Raw genomic sequence first — 13,206 nt, 5'->3', positions numbered from 1 at the left:
GACAGAGACAAACACAGAGAGAGAGAGACAGACACACAGAGAGACAGAGAGAAATACTGGGATTAAGTCCAGGTCCTCACATGTGCTAGGCAAGTGCTCTACCACTGAGTTATATCCCCAGTCCTTTTTATTTTTTATTTTTTGAGGCAGGGTCTCCCTAAGCTGCAAACCTGGCCTGAAACTTAAGATCCGCCTGCCTCAGCCTCTCCAGTAGCTGAAATTATAGACATGTGCCACCAGCCCCAAACTATTATTCTGACTCATTGTTAAGGTTACCCCATGCTCTAGAATATAACGCTACGTAATGTGAGTGTGACTGGTCTTATTTCCAGGCTGCAATTTTGGATTAATAAACAAATCCAAATCCAAGTAACATATCAAAAATGATATAGAAAAACCATCTGCTATTCTTCTTAGTTAATACAATCCATGCAAAGCTTTTTTTTTTTTTTTTTTTTTTTTTTGCAGTACTGGCGATTGAACCCAGGGGTACTCTACCTACGAGATTCAGCCCTATTTTTTATTCTTTATTTTGAAACAGGGTCTCACTAAGTTGCTGAGGCTGGCCGCGAACCAGGATCCTCCTGTCTCATCCTCCCTCCCAAGTACTGGGATTATAAGCAAGCACACCACCCCCTGCACAAACCATATTTTAAATGAAATGGGTTTTTTTTTCATATACTCACATATTTTATTTCAGCAATATAATGATGATACATCTGAGAAGAGAAGCCTTTCTTAAACAAATTAGTTTTAGTCTCCATAATTTGTTAGCTCCATTCATACAATGGAATGCAAGGCAATAAATTTGAAGGGTGGGTGGCTAGACTCTCCGATAAGGAGAGATGTCCATGACATTGTTGAGTTAAATATTCAGATAACAGAATTTTCACTTATGACAGAAAGAGATTAGCTGAATCCAGAATTCCCCTGTGAATAAACTACAAGAAAACTAGATAAAATATAAACAATCACTTTCAGCAGGGCTGGGACTAGAGAGAGGCGAGAAAGGTATTGGAGTGGAAAATTGAAGGCAGCATTCCTGTTGACAGTTGGCCTCGCATTTACATGACCTTTAAGTCCTTTCTTAAAAGTTTGTACCACTGGTGCCTCTCCTCATCCTACTCTCATCTCTGGTTTTTAGCTGTCGGACCACAAACAGCAGAATGACTATGATTTTCCAGAAAAAGGAAACTTCAATAGATTAGCCCGAGAGAAAGAGAGAGAGGGAAGGAGGGAGGAGGGAGAGAAAGAGAGAGAAAGAAACAGCTATCTCCCTCAGTCCCTGATTGCAAATTCCAAATCATAGTGTAAAAAGAAGAAACCCAAAGACAGCTGGTAGTCTCACTGAATTAAAAAGATAGAAATTAGAGTCTAATATATGTATATTTGTAATCCCAGAAATGGAAAGGGATCAAGAGAAAAATTTGGGGGAAATAGTGAAATTTTTCTATTTCTTACAAGAAAATCATATAAAGGTACATAATCAAATTGTTGAAAACCCATAGTAGAAAATGAACTTAAAATCAGTGAGAAGGGGGGAAAAGGGTACTTTATTTTAAAAAGAACAAATAATATGTGATCATAGGCTTCTTATCAGTAACTATGCAAGGCAGAAGTTAACAAAAAGACATTTTTAGTGTGCTAAAAGTTAAAAAAAAGCTGTCAACCCAAAATTACATATCCAGTGAAAATATCTTTCAAAATTAAATTATTTTTTAGACAAAGAAAAGTTAGCCGGGCGTGGTGGCGCATGCTTTTAATCCCCTGCTTGAGAGGCGGAGACAAGAGGATCATGCAGGTTCGAAGCCAGCCGCACTGGCTTAAGAGACCATGTTTCCAAACAAAAAAATTATAAAAAATAGGTATAGGAGTGTAGCCCGGAGGTAGAAGGGCTTCCAGGAACCCCAGTACCACCAAAAAAAAGAAAAGCTAAAAAAATGTTATCATTAAAAACCTAATGCCATAAGATATGTTAAAGGAAGTTCTTTAAGAAAAAGGTAAAGAATATACAATAGAAATGTAGATCTACATAAAGGCATGAAGAATTGCCATTCAAAATGGCAATTTTGAGCCGGGCGTGGTGGCGCACGCTTGTAATCCCCGCACTTGGGAGGCGGAGACAGGAGGATCGTGCAGGTTCGAAGCCAGCCGCGCATGCTGGCTTAGGAGACCCTGTTTCCAAAATAAAAATGTAAAAATAGGTCTGGGAGTGCAGCCCGGAAGTAGAAGGGCTTCCAGGAACCCCAATACCACCCACCAAAAAAAAAAAAATAATGGCAATGTTGCAGATACATAGTTGTCCCTTGATACCTATGAGGGATTGGCCCCATTACCCCTCCCCGTGCAGACACTACATACCATGGAGGCTCAAGTTCCTAATATAAAATGTATTTGCATAGAGCCTATTGACATCCTGCTGTATACATTAAATCATCTCTAGGTTACTTATAATATTTAATACAATATAAATGTTATATAAAGAATTATATTGTTTATGGAAAAGTGACAAGGTAAAATGTCCACATGTTTACTACAGATGCAATGTTTTACAGTCCGCTGTTGGTTGAATCTATGAACACTAAACTTGCAGATACAGAAGGCCTACAATGTGTTGTGGGATTTAAAGTGTATCAGCAGTAAAATGCATGATAACAACAGCACATAGGCCAAGAGGGAAGAAAGTGAAGGTAGTTAGATTCTATATTATACATGAAGTGGCAAATAGTCTTTGAAGGTAAACTGTGAAAAGTTAAAGATGCATTTTTAAACCTTAGAGGAATAAAATACAGAAGAGATGAAACAGATAAAACAATACTCAATATTAAATGATACTAAAATGCTAAGTGCTCAACCAAAAAGAAATCAGGAAAAAGGGAGAAAAAGAACAAAAAAAATGAACAGAAAATAAATAAGAACATAGTAAGTTTAAGATAGTAGTTTAAACCTAATCATATAAAATTATATTAAACATAAAATACCTAAACATTTCAATTAAAAGATTCCTCAGAAAAACTGGGAATGGATCTACCATATGATCCAGCTTTGCCATTCCTGGCTATCTTTCCAAAGGACTAAAATCAGAATACGATGGTGATACAGCATATTCATGGTTAGAGCAGCACAATTCACAATAGTCAAATCATGGAACCAACCTAGGTGTCCATTAACAGGTGGACTACAAAATGATAGGATAAGCACACGATGGAATCCTACTCAGCAATAAAGAAGAACAAGATGATGTCATTTGCAGGAAAATGGAAGGACCTGGAGAACATTATGTTAAGTGAGATCAGCCAGACACAGAAAGTTAAGGATCACGTGATTTCTTTCACATACAGAAGCTAGGGAGTAATTAGGATAATAGGAGGATTTAGAGACTGAAAGAAAAACCACAGTAGAGCAAGGGAGGTGGTCTAAGGGAGGGGGCACAGAAAATTCATGAAAGAGACAACTCTAATTGACATTATGTACATATGTGAAATTATCAATGCCAATCTCAGTATCATGTATGTGAAAGAGGAGAGAGTGGGAAGGAGTCAGGGAGGGGGAGTTTACCAAGTGCTAGGTGCCTGTATGTCCTTATAATTCTGAACCACAGTGTGATGTGAAACTGCATGCGCCAGTAAAAGTATATATAAAAAGTAGAGATTGCCAGGATTAGAAAACAAGACCCTACACCGGGCGTGGTGGCGCATGCTTGTAATCCCCACGCTTGGGAGGCTGAGACAGGAGGATCACAAAGTTTTGAAGCCAGCCTCAGCTACTTAGTGAGGCCCTCAGCAACTTAGAGAGACCCTGTTTCCAAATAAAATATAAAAACAGGTCTGGGAGTGTAGCCCAGAGGTAGAAGTCCTCTGGGTTCCATCCCAGTACCATAAAAAAAAAAAAATAAGAAACAAAGAAAACAAAACAAGACCCACCTATATCCTAGCTACAAAAAAAACTCCCTTTTTTATTTTTTATTGGTGCATTATATTTATACATCATATTGGGGTAAAAAACTTGTATGTACATACATGTACACATCACTGATTTAACCGCGACCCAATTCCCTCCCCATCCCTTCTTCCCTTGCTTGGCTTAGTGGTTGACTTCAATATGTTTAAATACATTGTGTGTTTTAGAGATTTTCCTTCTTCCCCCCTCCTTTCTCCTTTATGTTGTCTTGTTTGCTCCTCTATAGAATTTCCTTTTTCATAGGAGTTCCTCCTATGATCCATTTCTCCCTAGCTCTCACATATTAGGGAAAGCATCTGGTTTTTATCTCGCTTAGCATAATGTCCTCCAGTTCCGTCCATTTCCCTGAAAATGATGTAATTGAGTTTTTTAATGGCTGAGTAAAATTCCAGTATACATATCCCACAGTTTTGTAACCCATTCATCTGGCAATCATTCAAAACACAAACAACAACAGATGCTGACAAGGATGTGGAGAAGTGGGAACTCTAAAACATTGTTGGTGGGATTGCAAATTAGTGCAACTACTTTGGAAAACTGTATGGAGAATCCTCAGAAGAATGGGAACAAATATACCATTTGATCCAGCAATACCACTTCTGGGTATCTACCAAAAGATAGGAAACCAAACTACCAAACTAATGCATGTGTATCTATGTTCATAGCTGCACAATTCACCATAGCCAAACTATGGAACCAGCCAAGATGTCCATCAGAAACTCCCTTTAAATATAAAGACACAGAAGAATGAAAAAGAAAGGTATACTATAAGAAACCTAGAGAATCTGTATCAATACCAAACAAGTGGACTTTAGAACAAAGAATAATACTAAAGAGCAAAAGGGACAAATGATAATGAAAACAGAGTCAACTCCTCAAGAGAACATAATAATCATACAGTTTCAAACTCTTAACAGATTTTCAAAAACTGAGAAGCAAAAACTGGTGAACCCAAATGCAAAAGTATTTTCTTTTGCAAAGGGTCTTTTCCAACCTTTTGCTCATTTTTACTTGGAATAAAGGAAACTACAAAACAAAATGTATAGTATGACCATATTTGTATAAAAATAATGTTTGTGTATGCCTATCTAAATAAACACAGACAAATGCCAGAAGAAAGTTCTGCATATATTTAAATGAGTTGGCTTCCAGTATGAAGTGAATACATTTTTTAATGAATCATACTCTTGTTGCTGTCAATCAATGACAACATCTCTAATAAGTGTGTGTGAATTGCTACCCTAAAAATAGACTTGAACACCTTCTACTTATCTGCATATAGCTGTCAGGCAAAGGACTGGAGAGTCAATATGATAAATCTCAGGCATCTCCAACCTTTTCTTTCTCTTCAGTTCCTCCTCAGCCACCCTCATCAAGGTGCCTTCTGTTTTCCAGCTCTCTATTTCTCCTCCCAACCAGACAAATCAAGATATGAATATTAGCCATGTACTCTTATTGTTCATTTGGTTAAAAAAGATGGTATCCATTGTCTCTACCATCACATACTAAAGGCTAGGGCTCTATTCCTAGAGGAATAAAGTATCTGGGGTTTTTTTTGTGTGTGTGTGTGTGTGTTGGGGGGGGGGTCTGGGGATGGAACCCAGGGGCATTCGACATCCAAGCTTCACCCCCTGCCCTATTTTTTATTCTTTATTTTGAAACAGGGCCTCACTGAGTTGCAGAGGGTCTCACTAAGTAGCTGAGGCTGTCCACGAACCGCGATCCTCCGGTCCCAGCCTCTCAAATGCTGGGATTACAAGTGTGAGCCACCACGCCCAGCAAAGTGTCTGTTTTTTGCTAAATTCCTTGGGAGTACTTGGGAGGCTGAGACAGGAGGATTACAGGTTTGAAATCAACCTCAGCAAATCAGTGAGGCCCACAGCAAACTAGTGAGATCCTGTTTCAAAACAAAAATATAAAAAGGGCTGGGGGTAGGCCTGAAGGTAGAATGCCTCTGGGTTCTATCCCCAGTACCAAAACAAAGCAGAAGAGAAGGAGAAGGATGAAGAGGAGAAGGAAGAACAGATCAGGACACCAAAGAAAATATCTGAATGAGACAAAAGCACAGATACTTCAGCCACAGAAGTAATCAGGAGGCACTATAAATTAAATATGAGAGTCTTTGTCTATTGCTTTAAGTTACCATCTAGCAGTAAGAGGTTCTTCAGACTCAGTCCCTCAACTGCTTTAACAAAGTTTACAGTAAAGCAGCTGGCTATTAGTCACTGAGAAGAGAAATCTGGGATCTAGAACAATTGTTGGCCCTGTAGCCATAGCACAAACAACTGCTTATACATTGGGGCCTAAATAAAACTAAGTCCCTCGGAGTGTAGCATATACCATTAAAAAAAACAGAGGCCATCTCATAGAAACTGAGAATAGAATTGTAGTTTCCAGATGTTGGGACAGTAAAGGCGAAGGAGGTAAAGGGAAAACTTGATCAACTAATACTCAATTATAGTTAGGAGAAAAATTTTTAGTTACTAATTGCACAGTAGGGCAACTATAGATAATGATAATGCATTGTATAGTTTTTAAAAGCTAAAAAATTAAATCAGAACCAGCTTTATGGTAGATGTATGTTTAACTTTGAAAAAAATTCTCCAGCTGTCATCCACTTCATATTCCCACCAGAAATGAGTGAGTTTCTATTATTCTGAATCCTTGTGAGCAATTGGTATTATCAGTGTTTTCAATTTTAACCATTTTAATAGATATGTAGTGTGCTGGTATTGGGAAATGTGTTTGGTACTAATTTCAAAATATATTGATTTCAAATGCTTTGGCATTAATTTTAAAATACAGAAAGTAGTCAGAGCTTCAGTATTGAGCAGGCACTCAGGCAGAGAAGGAACCCCGCAGAGTTCCTGGCACCAAAACTGAGAACACAATAGAGGTATCCCAGGGTCTCTGCATTCTAAAGACAAGTTTTACATAATAAATAACTTCTAGCAGACAAGCTAAAATTCTCCAAGCATGCGGGAGGATGGTTCTGGTCTTCCTCAAAGAAGTTAGATATCATGAGATCCTTGATTCTGATAATCAATTAACACACATTTGGGGGCATCACAAAAGGCTTGGGTCTGTACTGGAGACAGGGTGGGCCTACGGGAAGGAATCCCCACATCAAAAGGCTTGCTCCAAGAAGGAGGAGATCAGGTTTGGTCAGGAAGATGATTGGTTAAGCAAAGATTCAAGATCTGTTCTATATCTAAAAACTTCAGTAATTTATTTTCAAATTACTCCACTCCACCTCTAATGCAGTGTTTCCTGTCTCTTTCTGCCTTTGTAATAATAAAATTGCTTAAGCTTACAACAGAAAAGTTTGGGCTATTCTTTTCTAAAATAACTAAGAACAAGAACCCACGGCCACATCTCACAATGGTAGTTTCGCTGTACCACCCTAACATGTAGCTGCCTCCCCCCACCCCTCTCTCATGCTGGGGATTAAACCCAGGGACATTCTACCTCTGAACTATATTGCCAGCAGTTTTTTGTTTATTTTAAAATGGGATCTCACTGAGTTGCTGAGGTTGGCCTCAAAACTGCAATCCTTCTATCTCAGTTTCACAAGTACAAGGATCACAGGAATGTACCACCAATCCTGACTCTGTATCTCATGTTAATTTGAATTCTATTGATCCAATGCTATGATGTTCAACATATTTCATGAACTTCTTTGCCATTTGGCAAAATGTTATGCCTTTTATTTGTTTTTAATTGAGCCGTTTCCTTACTGTTTTGTTTAGAAAGTTTTAAAAATATATATTTTGTATACAAGTTCATTGTTGGATATGTGGACTGCAAATATTTCTCCCAGTCTGCGACCCAAATTTTCATTCTTTTAAAGCAAAACTAGAAAATGTGTATGTATTCTTTTTTTAATTTTTTATTGGTGTATTATATTCATGCATCTAGAAAATGTGTATGTATTCTTAAAGATAAAATACAGCATGAGTTCAGTTATTTCCATTGCAAATTAAGGCTTATTTAATTATTATTATAACATCTTTGATTTTATATTTATCTCTTACCTACATTGAAAATGTTGATTTGACCTGGGTTTGGTGACACACTCTTATAATCCCAGTACTTGGGAGGCTGAGACAGGATAATCACAGGTTCACAGCCAGCTTCAGCTACTTCACTTCTGCAACTTAGTGAAACTCTAACCCTGATTCAATATATATTAATATATATATATATATATATATATATATATATATATATCCAGGTGTGGTGGTGGCGCATGCTTGTAATCCCCACGCTTGGAAGGCGGAGACAGGAGGATCATGCTGGTTCGGAGCTTGCCTCACTGGCTTGTGTAGCCTGGATGTAGAAGGGCTCCCAGGAACCCCAGTACCACACACACACACACACACACACACACACACACACACACACACACAAAATATATATATATATATATAATTATATAATTATATATACTATATATAGGTATGGGAGTGTAGTTCGGAGGTAGAAGGGTTTCCAGGAACCCCAGTACCACAAAAAGAAAGAAAGAAAGAAAGAAAGAAAGAAAGAAAGAAAGAAAGAAAGAAAGAAAGAAAGAAAGAAAGAAAGAAAGAAAGAGCCGGGCATGGTGGTGCATGCTTGTAATCCCGGCATTTGGGAGGCTAAGACAGGAGGTTCCCGCAGGTTTGAAGCCAGTCTCAGCTGGCTTAAGAGACCCTGTTTCCAAATAAAATGTAAAAAATAGGTCTGAGAGTATAGCCCAGAGGTAGAAGGACCCTGGGTTCCATCCCCAGTACCACCAAAATAATTAATAATTAATAATAATAATAATTAATAATAATAATAATAATTAGGGCTGGGGGTATAGCAGCTCAGAGGTAGAATGTCCCTGGATATTAGCATAAATTACTTATTTGCTCTATCATACTACAAATAAAAATATATCCATATAATAAAAAAGCTAGAATAAATTATTTTTAATGTTTTGCCATAGAGAAATAATAAATATTTAATGCAATAGTTATGCTTATCCTGATTTGAACATTATACAATATACATATGTATTGAAATAGCAAATGGTACCTCACAAATATGTATAATTTTCTGGATTTCTTTTTCAGTGGATTTATGGTTGGCATACAGGAAAGCTTCTGATTTTTTAAGATTGATTTTGTATCCAGACACTTTGCTGAATTTGTTGATCAGTTCTATAAGCCTTTTGGTTGAGTTTGTTGGGTTTTCTAAGTATAGTATCATGTCGTCTGCAAATAGGGATAGTTTTAGTTCTTTGTACTCCTTTGATTTCTTTATCTTGCCTTATTGCTCTAGCTAGAATCTCAAGTACTATATTGAAAATAAATAGTGATACTGTAAATCCTTGTCTTATTCCTGTTTTGAGGGAGAATTCTTGAAGTTTTTCCTTGTTTAATATGATGTTGGCTGTGGCCTATTGTAGATTGCCTTTATGATGTCACAGTATATTCCTTCTATTCCAATTCTCTACAGTGCTTTTAGCATAAGTGGGTGTTGGATTTTGTTGAACACTTTTTCAGCATCAATTGAAATGATTTTTGTGATTTTTGTCTTTAGTTCCATTTATATGATAAATTACGTGGATTGCTTTTTGTATGTTGAGCCAGCCTTGCATACCTGGGATGAACTCTACTTGGTCATGATGTATGATTTTCTTGATGTGGTTTTGAATGTGTGTTGCTAGTATTTTGTTTAGAAGTTTTGTGTCTAAGTTTATCAATGATATAGGCCTATAGTTTTTTTTTCCTTGAACTGTCTTTATTTGGTTTGGGTATTAATATGATGTTGGCCTTGTAGAATGTATTTGGGAGAGTCCTGTTTCTTTCTATTTCATAGAATAGATTGAGGAATATTGGAATTAGCTCTTCTATCAAGTTTTTATAAAATTCACTTGGAAATCATCTGGTCCTGGGCTTTTCTTTGATGGTAGGCTCTTTATTGCTGCCTCAATCTCTTTGATTGCTATTGGTTGGTTTAATGGATTACAAAACTATGGGTATGTACACAGTGGAATTTTACTCATCCATGAAGAAGAACAAAATTATGTCATTTGTGGGGAAATGAATGGAACTGAAGAACATTATGCTAAGTTAAATTAGCTAGACACAAAAAGTAAAAACTCAGATGCTCTCCTTAAAATGTGGAAGCTAGGGAGAAAAGGGGTCATAGGTGGTACTCTAGATGAGGAAGGAGAAACCATAGATGAGCAAATAAGGCAACCTAACTGAGGGGGATGGGAGGAGGAAATAGGGAAATTCCCATGTATAATTTTTGCATCAAATAAAGTAAGTTAAAAACTTTTTTTAAATACACAGGCCATTATTTGCAAGTAAAAAAAAAAAAAAAAAAAAAAAAACCTTAGTGAAATAGAAGTTCCATTCAAATCAATCCATCAAAAGATAAGGAGAAAGAATGCTTCTCCTTTATAACCTTACATCCTGAAATGTGGAACTTCAATTCTTGAATCAGAATCTCCAGAGTGGCACAGGTAGTCACTCTGGGCTCAAATTTGTGGCATAGATCTCACTGCCCTCCTCACCCAAACACCCCTTTTCAGGGGGTTGCCTACCACAGTCACTGAGTCCATTGCATCATCATGAGAAGAAAAACCCTCTTCGGTTTCTGAAATGCTTGCCCTTATGTCAGAGCCTTGGAAGTGGAAGGCAAGGCTTTGAGGACCTCATAAAGCCCAGCAAGACAAAGAAAAGAGCTGAGAAAATAGAGGCAGCTGAACCTCAGAGCAAACTTCCCCAGTCAGCACCCTGCAGCCACAACGCCTGCTCTCTCCTCTGGACCCTTTCCTTTCTACTGCTGCCCTCCTGAACTAGGCTGCTTCTCCCTGGACACACAATATCAGTACCATGGGGATACCCAGATCCTTTGCTACTACAACCCACTAATGGTCCAGGCCTCAACTCTGACTTCAGGGATGGATACCCTGATTGATACCAGCCCCAGGATGAGGCGGTTCAAGAGGGACTAGACCACTTAACTACACTGGCTTCTGGAAGACGGAGGTTAGTTGGAGGGAGGTCTATTCTAGCTGGCAAAGACCATGTGGCATGGCGAGATCACCTGACAAAATTGCTGACAACATACTATAAGGAGCATGAGGGCTGAAAGCTGGTAGCCTCCAGGTTCCAGGGGACACTGTATCTGATTGGGGTGGAGATACCAGCTGCTAGGACCCAGAGGCTTGCTCAGCCACCCGTCTTCCGGGAGCTTAATCCATGGGGTACAAGTTTAAAGTGTGCAGACAAACCTGAAGGCTCCCCAGATCCCTGTGGGAGGTTAACACCGATGTCTGTGCCACAGAGCCACTTGAGAAACCATCCTCTGTTCTTCTCTGGGGTAGGTAGACTGCACACAGCCTGGAGCCCCATCCACACAGTCTATCTGCTGTGTGAAGCTCATGACCTCAAGGAGATGCACACCCCTGGGTAATGGAGAAGCTTCTACAAGTAAGAGCTTCTGAAACAGTGGGCTGTCATTCCTCCCAAGGGTCCCAAATGTTATCCCTGGCTTCTGGATCCCAGAGGGTGTCATCTGCTTCCTCAAAACCTTTCCTACCACAGAGATGTTTGAATTGTCAGGAATAACCATGATGGCTGGAATCCCACTGTTGTGCATGAATTTCTGTGCTGTCTTCCTTAGCTCAGTTGTCCAGGATGACCTGAGGCTTGTCCAACTCTTCTCCTGGGAGCCTGGTGGCCCAGTCACAATGTCAGGACCAGTCAAGATGCACCCTATGCCTTCCTGCCCACATAGTATATAAAAGTCATGACTCAGGACCCCTCCTCACCACCAAAGACACCCTTCTCTAAAGACAGATGCTTCAGAGGGACCGATCCTATTTCTGAATGCACTGATAATAAAGGTATATGTCTTTTTATTCTTCTTTTTTTTTTTTTTGCATTACTGGGGGTTTAACCTATGGGGTATTCTAACTCCAAGCTAAACCTTCAGTCCTATTTTTTTAATTCTTTATTTTGAAACATGGTCTCACTAAGTTGCAGAGGGCCTCACTAAGTAGCTGAGGCTAGCTGCAAACCTGCAGTCCTCCTGTCTCAGCTTCCCAAATACTGGGATTATAAGTGTGTACCACCAAGCCTGGCTTATAAAAGTATATTTCTTTAAAAATATCTTGAATTAGAGTAAAAATTTAAATGAATGCATAAATAGCTGCTGCAGCTTTGCCCCTCAGAAAATGTTTTTTAGGCCCACCCTTCTTTCTAAGATGTCATGAAGCTACAGGGAGCTTTTGACAGAAGGTAAAACAAAACCAGTGGTAGCATGGTGACAGGTGAATCATTGAGAAAGAATTCTACAGCTTCATGTATCATGTCGAACTTGCTAATGCCAAACAAATCAAAGCATTGGGCATTCATTCAAAAAAAACCCCACTAACTCCATAATCAACCATTGCCATGAGTGGAATTCAATTTTGTAGTAGTAAGTAGTATAAGCATCATCCATACTCATCTACCCATCCTAACCCCATCCCATTCTACTTCTTCCCTCCCCTGCACAAACAAGCACACCGTATTTTCAGAGTCTATGCTCAGTTGGCACTCTGCCAGTAACAATCATGCTCCCTAAAACCAAAACAAGTAACAATAATGTGGACTTTATTCTCTCCTTTTCACTGAAGGGTGGGGCTGCACCACCATGAAACAGGCAAGACCAGTTTCTATTAAACCAGTTTATCAGACATTGTAATAGCATAAGGAACACCAGCCTGGGGCCAGGAAACTGAGGTTATGGGCCTACCTTTGCCACACATTTTCACTTTAAACAAATCATTTCACACATCTAAAACTCAAGAAAAAGGACTGAAGTCCCCTCCAAAATTCTACCATGTGATTTCTTGCAGGTAGCCATTATCAGCTGGCCTTTGCTTATTTCCTTCCCATGTCACTAAGCAACAGTAACAGAACTGTTACTGTTCTGAGGTGGATAACCTTAGAATTTTCCAAATTTACTCCCTACTCTATTTGTCCAGTGAAATAAAAATATCCTGAGTTTTCTACAAATTAGGACAATGCAAAACACAAGATCTGTATTCTAGAGACTCTACCTATTGCTCTAGCATGATAAGAATTAACCTAGTACAAAGGGGGGGTCCTCTTCCCACTACTCTAGCAGAAAGATAAAACAAGCAAAGATTCCTCTTGGACCTACAACCTGGTTTCCCAAGTTAGAGGATTTTGCCCTTTCATAGCATTTCCCCAAATCTAA

The 13,206-nt window shown here is 38.7% G+C and overlaps 1 pseudogene across 1 annotated transcript; it reads left to right on the top strand.

Moving 5' to 3' along the window:
• The first annotated feature begins 6,946 nt into the window (after positions 1-6,946).
• On the top strand, positions 6,947-11,736 carry LOC308270985 (decapping and exoribonuclease protein-like; annotated as a pseudogene). Its single transcript has 2 exons — positions 6,947-7,183; positions 10,615-11,736. The product of its transcript is annotated as a decapping and exoribonuclease protein-like (transcript).
• The last annotated feature ends 1,470 nt before the right edge of the window (positions 11,737-13,206 follow it).

The sequence above is a fragment of the Muscardinus avellanarius genome, assembly GCF_963383645.1.
Source record: "Muscardinus avellanarius genome assembly, chromosome: 12".
NCBI classification, from domain to species: Eukaryota; Metazoa; Chordata; class Mammalia; order Rodentia; family Gliridae; genus Muscardinus; species Muscardinus avellanarius.
Note: the sequence above shows the minus strand (reverse complement) of the source record. Positions and strands in the feature narration are given on the sequence as shown.